We start from the raw sequence: 9209 nt of genomic DNA, 5'->3' as shown, positions 1-9209 counted from the left end.
TATAATAGGTCCGGTTCCTGGTCAGAAATATAGTGAAATTACCTTTCCTATTCTTTTCCCGGACCCCGCTATTAAGAAAGATGTTCACTTCTTAAAATATCCTTATATACGTAGACAGGAACAGGGGAAGGGGTCAAATTTATCCTGATGGGGTAACAATACAGTCTATAATGCTACAGCAGCGGGTATAGTAAGCAAAATCGTACGTAAAGAAAAAGGAGGATACGAAATAACCATAGCGGATGCATCGGATGGACACCAAATGGTTGATATTATACCTCCAGGACCCGAACTTCTTGTTTCAGAGAGTGAATCCATCAAGCTTGATCAACCATTAACGAGTAATCATATCATATAAATAAAGAATAGAATATTCACCAATTCGAATTAGCATATATGACACGTATGACCATTTTTGCTAAAACATAAGAAATCAAAGTATCTTGGCCCTCTCTCATAAACAGATCCAGAAGTAGATTAATTAAAAAATTTATGATAAATCATTGATTCGTCCGGTATCTACAATATATGATTCATTTATTATATTACCTTACTAGATCGAAATTTCATGACGTTCACAAAAATTTAAAGATCCAATGTCACATTCAGTAAAGATTTATGATACATGTATAGGATGTACTCAATGTGTACGAGCCTGCCCCACAGATGTATTAGAAATGATACCTTGGGACGGATGTAAAGCTAAGCAAATTGCTTCTGCTCCAAGAACAAAGGACTGTGTAGGTTGTAAGCGATGTGAATCTGCTTGTCCAACAGATTTCTTGAGTGTCCGGGTTTATTTATGGCATGAGACAACTCGCAGCATGGGGCTAGCCTATTGATACGTTCCAGAAAACTCCACTTGAATCCATTTGATTTCTCTTTGCCGACAAAAACCCGTACTCGATAAAAAATATACAAGAAATAATGCTATCTCTAATTATAGTCCCTTTGGGATGTAAAATATATCTCTTCTCACCATCCTCATAGTGTATGAGACAAATATATGTATTTCGATTAGGGTCGTGTTCTATGGTTACGATTCTACCAGATATGATTCTATCAGATATGTCTGTTTTTTCATTCCGTCGAAAATCGATTTTACAGTATAGACGCTTATGACCTCCCCCTCTATGCCCTGCGGTAATGATTCCTCTGGCATTACGACCTTTACCACAACGATGCTGTCCATAGATCAAATTATTTGGTGGATTGAATTTCACTTGACTGTCTACGGCTCCATTGCGTGTGATCGGGGTACGAATACGTTTATTTTTCAAGTGATTCATTTCGTCAAGTGTACCCATTCCAAATTTCATTCCCATCAAATGATCCGCAGCTGCCAATACATCTCGCGGTAACAAAAATGTATTTTTCTGAGGGATATCAAGATTCAGTCTCCGATTTATATTTCGTCGACTAATCCTTCCTAATTCACATCTTTGTTGAAAAAATTTCTTTTGTAATTCTTTACATAAGGACTCAGATAATAATATCAAGTGTTATTCCTATTTTGGCATTTCTAATTTCCGGAGTTTTGGCCCCGATTAGGGAAGGACCTGAGAAACTTTCTAGTTATGAATCGGGTATAGAACCAATGGGCGATGCTTGGTTACAATTCCGAATCCGTTATTATATGTTTGCTCTAGTTTTTGTTGTTTTTGATGTTGAAATGGTTTTTCTTTATCCATGGGCGATGAGTTTCGATGTATTGGGTGTATCTGTATTTATAGAAGCTTTAATTTTCGTGCTTATCCTAATTGTTGGTTCAGTTTATGCATGGCGAAAAGGAGCATTGGAATGGTCTTAGCTCCTGAATATTCAGACAATAAAAAGAAAAAAGAAGAAAAAAATGACATTGAGATAGTTATGAATTCCATTAAGTTTCCGTTACTTGATCGACCAACCCAAATACATTGAATGATCTTTCAAATTGGTCAAGACTCTCCAGTTTATGGCCGCTTCTCTATGGTACCAGTTGTTTTCTGATTCACCCCAACATTACCCACTTGTCCTACTGTTGCTGAGCAGTTTTTGGATATCAAACGGACCTCCCCAGAAGGTAATTTTAATGTGGCCGATTTACCCTCTTTTGCAATCAGTTTCGCTACAGCACCCGCAGCTCTAGCTAATTGTCCACCCTTTCCAAGTGTGATTTCTATGTTATGTATGGCCGTGCCTAAGGGCATCTCGGTTGAAGTAGATTCTTCTTTTTGATCAATCAAAACCCCTTTCCAAACTGTACAAGCTTCTTCCGTGCTCAATCTAGCATGCTTCAGAACCCTAGCGAAGTCCTTCCGCCGGCAATCCACCACCAGGAAATCGATGCCACGGAGTGCTTCCATCACTTCTTCCGCTTCTCCCATGATTACTTCCGGCGACATGCCTTCTCTATGCCACGCTTTGAGGATTAGCTGCCAGTTCCATCCACCAGCCATGGCCGACACGAGCTCGGCGACACTGGATTCTTGGAAGGCTTCGCACTGCAAATCAAATCGGAAACCATGGGTTAAAACCGAAGAAGGGGATTCAGATGAGGGAGGAAAGATAAAGAGGGAAGCAAGGAAGCGGAAAGACAGAGAGGGAGAGCGGGAAGAGGCAACAGGAATATACACGCATCATGCATGCAAAACGAGAGCATTCCTTTCGCTTTAATATATATAACATAAGATAAAGTAACATGAATTAACAAATCAAAAGATATTTAACTTTGCTTAAAATAATAAAACTAAACTTATAAATTACAAATGAGGATTGATCTCATAAATGAGATAATGTGAAGACAAACCTATTTTGTGAAATTGTAAAAAAATTAGACTAATAAATTCTTGATTATATACAATGCAAGAAAAGATTAAAGTTGAAAAAAATATAATGGTAAAATCTTAGTAGGCAAGCTTGAAAAGAACAATTCCATTCAACATTGATGGCGATGTTCAGTTTTATTTCTATATCAAAGTTGATATATAGTTAAAGTCTTATTATTTTCATAGAATACTGCAATTTAAATTTCATAACCTGCATATAAGCTTCTGATTTTAAGATATTCTATGAAATTTGCCATTAATATGGATGGGATAAGGAGAGAAATACATTGATTGCCTTAATTCCAAAACTAGCTTGTCAAAATTTCCTTGGATGTCATTTAGACATTGCTAAACAACCTGGCCATCAAAATCATTTAGGGATTGAAATACAAAACCATAGAGGGGGAAAGAGGAAAGAAGCATGACTTAACCAATGGTGAGACAAACGTTGCACAAAACACAAAGTAAAGAAATGGGAAAAGCACTGACATGTTCTTGAATAAATGGAGTTAAAAATAAATTCCCCCTAAATCACTATTTATTAATTATAAATTTATATTATAGACCGTCATTTGTGAATTGACAATTAATAATCTAACAGCTTGGTAGTCTAAGAACTGAATGGCTGCAAATTGAATATATAGACTTAAAAGAATCTATGGACTACATATTTTACATAGCAAATTGTGCTTCGTATCTGTCCTTTGTACTCACTTAATTCACTATTCTATTTCTTTCAGCCCACTAAATAAGTTGTATTTTGATACTTATTAGTTTCTTATCAAGGAAAGTTCCTACTGTGGTCCAAGCAAATCTTATAATTGTTAAAACCTATTACTTCAGTTAGAGTTCTAACAAGTTTCCTAAATGGATGAAGTATATATTTCACTCTAGCCTAAAGACTTTTGTGTGAGGTACCAATTCACTATTAGAGAAGCAGAATAATACAAAACCATATAGCATAGGGAACCTAATGTAGGACTGGATAGGGCAAAAATGGCTGCAAATTGAATATTTAGAGGCAAACAAATCTATGGACTGCATATTTTATATTGTAAATTGTGCTTCATATCTGTTCTTTGTATTCTTTTCAGTATTCTACTTATTCCAGTCCATTAAATAATTTGTGGGCTGAAATTTGGGTCAAAGCTTCATTAATCTACTTCTTTCAGTCCACTAAATCAAATGTGGTTTCAATTTGGGTCAAAGCTTCAAGAATCAAATAAATTGGTGCTAACACAAGTAGTTTTTTTTTTTTTTTGAGTCATTGACTTTTATTTTAGAAGGTTTGATAAGAAAGGAGGGAAGTTTCTTCATAGTTTTTTTTTTTTGGTGCTAAAAGAGCCACTTAATTTCCATTATCTGAATAGCTGCAAATTGAATATATAGTCTTAAAAGAATCTATGACTGCATATTTTACATTATCTTTGTTTTCCCTTAACTATTCTACTTCTTTCAACCCACTAAATCATTTGTATATTGATTCCTATTTCTTTCTTATCAAATGCCCAGTATCAACTAAAAAAAAACAATTTCAACTAAAATACATCACTATTAGCTAAAACTCCTTCCCTATTATTCAGAAAATAGTATGCTGTACTGAACTACATTGTTGGGAGGTCTAAGGTAAAAAGCCTGAAATGTTGAAAAACCACTATCAGTTGAACCAGTAGAACTAATAATGATCCTAAACCTCTTTGAATTTGTTTTAATGCTGAAGAGCTAAAAAAACCTATACCTTATTCTATAAAAAATGTATTGTTAAATCAATAGAGTAAAATTAATTTAATCAAAAAAAAATATAACAACAAAAAACACAAAACATAAAATTAATTTACTTATAAAACCTACAAAATCTAAACCTAATTTAACTAAATACATGGTGTTAAATTGGAAAAAAAATGCATTCTTGATTCAATAAAAACCTATTGTTAAACCAAAACAGAAAACTTAATTTAATTTAATGACAAAAATAACAACAAAAAACACAAAACAGAAAAACCTATTTACAAAGTTTACAAATCTAAAGTAGATTTCATTAAATGAATGTTGTCAAACTAGAACCCTAGTTAAAATCAATGGAACAATGTAGAGACCACATTCGAGAAAAACATGAAAACAAATAGGTAAAACTACCACATTTCTGGTTAAAAGCTAACCAATTATGATAGAAGAAAAATTAAAAACAAAGGGTAGAAATGGCCACCCGAATGGGGAAAAGTACGACGTTGCTGAGAAGGATTCCAACATGCATTCCAATTCAATCTTCTTCGCATTAGCGTAAGAACTGCAATTATCTTCAAAATCCAAGAAATTAAACACTTGGAGTTCCATATGTGAAAATTGTCAATGTTGAAACATCTTTTGCTACTTCTTTGCCTTTTAGCACAAAAAGCATTTGTGATGGAGGCCCATCTCATCATATGGGCCACAGCTCATGGGAAGAATTCAAGATAAGCCAAAGAACACAAAGAATCCAAGATAATTTAGGAATTCAAGATACATCAAGAATTCAAGAGTCCAAGATAAGAATTCAAGATAATTCAAGAATTCAAGAACCATAAAAAATTCAAGAATTCAAAGACCCATCAAGAATTCAAGAATCCAAGATCATCCAAGAAGCCAAGAGTTCAAGATAACCCAAGATTCATACCAAGATTAGGATAACTCACGCATGGATAAGATCCAGGGGGATCGGACGGTGGAGATCAAGCCAAGAAGAGTTTGAACCTATCTACAAGAGTGAGATGTTTAGATCAACTACAAATTTAATTTTCTTTCCTAGTTCTTTTACAATTTCCAAATGTATTATAAACACTGCTATTTTCCAGTTAATAACACATTTACACTTCAGAATCAATTCAGATTTTCTCTTCAATTTTCGCCATCTTTTCTCTCTCCTCTAGAGAATTTGGTTTCTTCGCTAGAAGCTAGCGATCGCCCGGTGCTTGCATAATCAGCCCGGTTTCTCATTGCTTCCACGCTGCGTCAGGTGGTATCAGATCAGGGAATTCGCCCAGTCATGTCCAACCCAGACAGTAGCAGTCACAACCCACCTCGTGATGGAGATCAAAGGTTTCTGGCTGTTTGGAGAGCAATCGAAGAACAACGTACAACCACACGTAAAATCGAGCAGTAGTTGGCAGAGATGGCTGAACAACTATGAACCTTCTTACGGGAGGTTGCTCCACGGAACCGAAAACATCCACAGCAAATCGAGGGAGACGACCACGACAAACCACCCGTCCATACTACGCTACGATGACCAGTCCTAGACAATGACAGTGATGATGATCTGGAATTTGGTGGTGCTCCAGTTCTTCCCGGCAATGACAAAAATGGTAGAAATTGGCACAACCAAGGTAATTTCAATCCTTGTAGGAACAATGATGAATTTAAACTCAAGGTAGATATTCCTACTTTTAGTTGAGATCTTGGCATAGAGGGACTTCTAGATTGGATCACAGAAGTCGATAGGTTCTTTGATTACATGGAGATACCAGAGGAACGAAGGGTAAAACTGGTAGCTTTTCGATTAAAGGGAGGCATATCTGTTTGGTAGGAACGGATGAGAGAGACCCGGATGAGAGAAGGAAGGGGTCCTGTTCGAACCTGGAGGCGCATGAAACAATTAATTAGATGTAGATTTTTACCTCCTGATTATGAACAATATATGTTTGAATCTTATCAGAGGTATGCACAGGGTTCACGTAGTGTTAATGAGTACACATTAGAATTTCGTACCAGATGTACTGTCAAGGGAAAATTATTTAATTTAATTATTGATAGTGACAGTCAAGAAAATATTATTTGTAGGGATGTCATCCAACAATTACAACTGATTCCTGAAAAACATCCCAACCCATACACAATTGGGTGGATCAAGGAAGGAGGCGGCGTACGAGTGGAGGAGCGCTTCAGAATCAATTCAGATTTTCTCTTCAATTTTCGCCACCTTTTCTCTCTCTTCTAGAGAATTCAGTTTTCTTTGCTAGAAGCTAGCGATCGCCCGGTGCTTGCATAGCCAGCCCGGTTTCTCATTGCTTCCACGTTGCGTCAATTTGCAAATAAAAAGCAGAAACTTGCTATTTGGTAGGGGTAGTATAATGTTGGAGATTGGGAATGTGATAAAACGCAAGCCTGTCATTCGTATGGGTAATATTATAAAAGAAAAAGCAAGATCTTTGACCATTCTACTTGTCCCAATATCATTTTTATATATGGGCAATAAAAGTTGTAATAGTTATGAAAAGTATTGGAAGCCATAAGGCTTGATGAAAAACCAACTCTAGTTTATCAAAGGTTTTGGGACGAAAAGGGGTTGGATATTTATCAATTTGTAATTGAGTTTTGTGTGGATAAAAAATCCTTAAGAAAATAGATAAAACACATCTTTATTATTGTTATCCATGAAATCTTACATCTTGATTCTATAAAAGATTATAGGCTTATACAATAGTCATACTCACACTATGATTCCTCTCCCAAAAAGTCTAAATCCTATTAAGATTTTTTGTTTGAGTCCTAATTCAAGTCAACTTCTTAACAGTGGCACTCTCCTTTTGTTCAAAAGTGTAGATTCCTTATTAGTTATTTAGAGCCATAGGTCTCAACTTTCCAACATATGATGTCAATCGTAATATATTAAAGATATTTTTGTTCTGTGTATGTGTGTGTATGTTTTGAAAATTTTACAATTTAGAATTATTCTTTTAAAGGCTTTTAGGGGTGAAGAAAGGCTTTTTTCCACTTATATTTTTTTTTTCTATTCCCACCTTTTAAGAATTCATAATATATTCACCAATATGCCACCGATATGATAGTGTATTAGTTGATATGCCACCAATATGCTTTTGATGCTCACTAATATACTACTTATACGGTGGAAAAATGAAGAAACACCTCCATTTCTTACTGTTCTCCATATCAATTATTCAAAATTACAATATGATACACTCAACATTAACTTAACCTAGCATTGATGAAGAGGCCCAAAAGATAGTGCTTGCAGTCTAGCCCAACCCTAGCTGAATGGACCCCATCATGGAACACTTGAAGGAATAAAGACTTCCTACAAAATGGGTCAAGACCCACAAAGTTGCTTGGTGAGCCATCAGATTCACTATTATTGGAGGAAAATTGTACAGCCGGCCATTCACCTACCTTGCCTCAAGTGCTACTAGTTGGAGGAAGTGGACTACATCTTGCAGGAAATACATGAAAGCATCTATGGCAATAACTTGGGAGCAAGGATTTGGCACATTGAATGGTGTGACAAGTCCTAAAGACACTTTAATATCTTCCAACAGCCTGTCACTGCCCTGATCTCAATCAATAGTCCATGGCCCTTTGCCTAGTAGGGAATGGACATATTGGGCCCCTTTCCGACCGAAGTAGGGTAGAAAAAATTTTATCGTACCTGTCAACTACTTTATAAAGTAGGTGGAAGTCGAGGTTGTGGCATAGATCACTGAAAATAATGCTTGTGACTTCTTCTGGATATCATTTATCTGTTAATTTAAGATACCTTAGATCCTCATAATTGACAAAAGAAAGCAATTTAGTAGTGGCCCCATTCAAAGAATTTTATGATCATCTTGGCATTAAGTAGAAATTCACCTCGGTCCACTATCTCTAGCACAATGGATAGATCAATGTAACAAATAGGACACTCCTCCACCACCTAAAAATGTGTACTGACTAGGCAAAAGGAATCTGGGTCGAAGAACTACACAACATATTATGCGCATATCAGACAACCCCCAGATCAGCAACAAGAAAAACACTATTTAACCTAATATTGGGACAAAGTTTGTGATACCCATGGAGATTGGCTCACCAACCTTGTGAATTGAGTTGTTCAATGAGATCACAAACAACAAGTAGCTAAAAAGAAAACTTGGACTTATTAGAGGAAGCGCAAGAAGAAGCTCGACTTGGAACCACCATTTATCACCAATGGATAACCAAATATTATAACTCTCATGTCCGTAGGAGGTAGTTTACAAAAAATGGCCTCATGCTCAAGAAGGTCATACAACCCATGAACAATCTCACCCTAAATTGGGAAGGTCCCTACCACATTGCCAAAGTCACCGGCCCAAGGATGTATCACTTGAATTCATTGGAATCCTATGCTCCTAAATTGGTTTGGTTATTGTTACCCCTTACATAAGGACTTGGGCTTGGTTTAGTTGCCCCTAGTTTGGTTGGATTGACATTGGTGAGGGTTGGGGTGGGCAAGAATACCCTTGGATGGATTGCATTGGAACCATGGCCCATGATGATTGGTCCGGCCTTGGATGCCCTTAAATGGGCTGCATTAACATAGATGAAGCCCGTAAAAATTGGGCATTGACTATATTGCCCATGGATGGGTTGAGTTGGCATAGTTAAGGTCCA

At 36.3% G+C, this 9209-nt stretch overlaps 1 pseudogene; it reads left to right on the top strand.

Moving 5' to 3' along the window:
- The first annotated feature begins 6085 nt into the window (after positions 1 to 6085).
- LOC148843995 (leucine-rich repeat receptor-like protein kinase PXC1) overlaps positions 6086 to 9209 on the top strand; it is a 42967-nt pseudogene continuing 39843 nt past the window's right edge.

This window comes from Nelumbo lutea, chromosome 8 (genome assembly GCF_056320005.1).
Source record: "Nelumbo lutea isolate HS-2025 chromosome 8, American lotus-T2T, whole genome shotgun sequence".
NCBI classification, from domain to species: Eukaryota; Viridiplantae; Streptophyta; class Magnoliopsida; order Proteales; family Nelumbonaceae; genus Nelumbo; species Nelumbo lutea.
Note: the sequence above shows the minus strand (reverse complement) of the source record. Positions and strands in the feature narration are given on the sequence as shown.